Consider the following 373-nt stretch of genomic DNA (forward strand, 5'->3'; position numbering starts at 1 on the left):
CCAGCAGAGATATGGAAGGTGTAGTGCAGAAGAAGTTAGGAAGGAGTCTTTCATCTCGGCCATCCCTTGCCAAGGGCTTACTGGACATGCAAATTCAGCAGCTCTTCCATTGTGGAGCATTTATATATCCTGGAGAGGGTGAAATCTGGTAGTTAATTGCTCTGTATGCTCAGGGGGTCATTCTCCAAGGGAAGAATCTGCCGCATCGGACCATAGGGGCTTGTGTGCTACAGTGTTAATAAATACGAAGGGGAGTGTTCTGCAGAAGGGTATGAAGAGCTTTGTTGATTGATGCTATTCTTACCTCCTCTGTCTTAGGAAGAGCCAGCCTGGCTAATCTTTTTTATGAAAACAGCATGACTAATGTTCACCT

This window comes from Buceros rhinoceros, unplaced genomic scaffold (assembly GCF_000710305.1).
Source record: "Buceros rhinoceros silvestris isolate BGI_N320 unplaced genomic scaffold, ASM71030v1 scaffold1777, whole genome shotgun sequence".
In the NCBI taxonomy this organism is placed as follows: Eukaryota; Metazoa; Chordata; class Aves; order Bucerotiformes; family Bucerotidae; genus Buceros; species Buceros rhinoceros.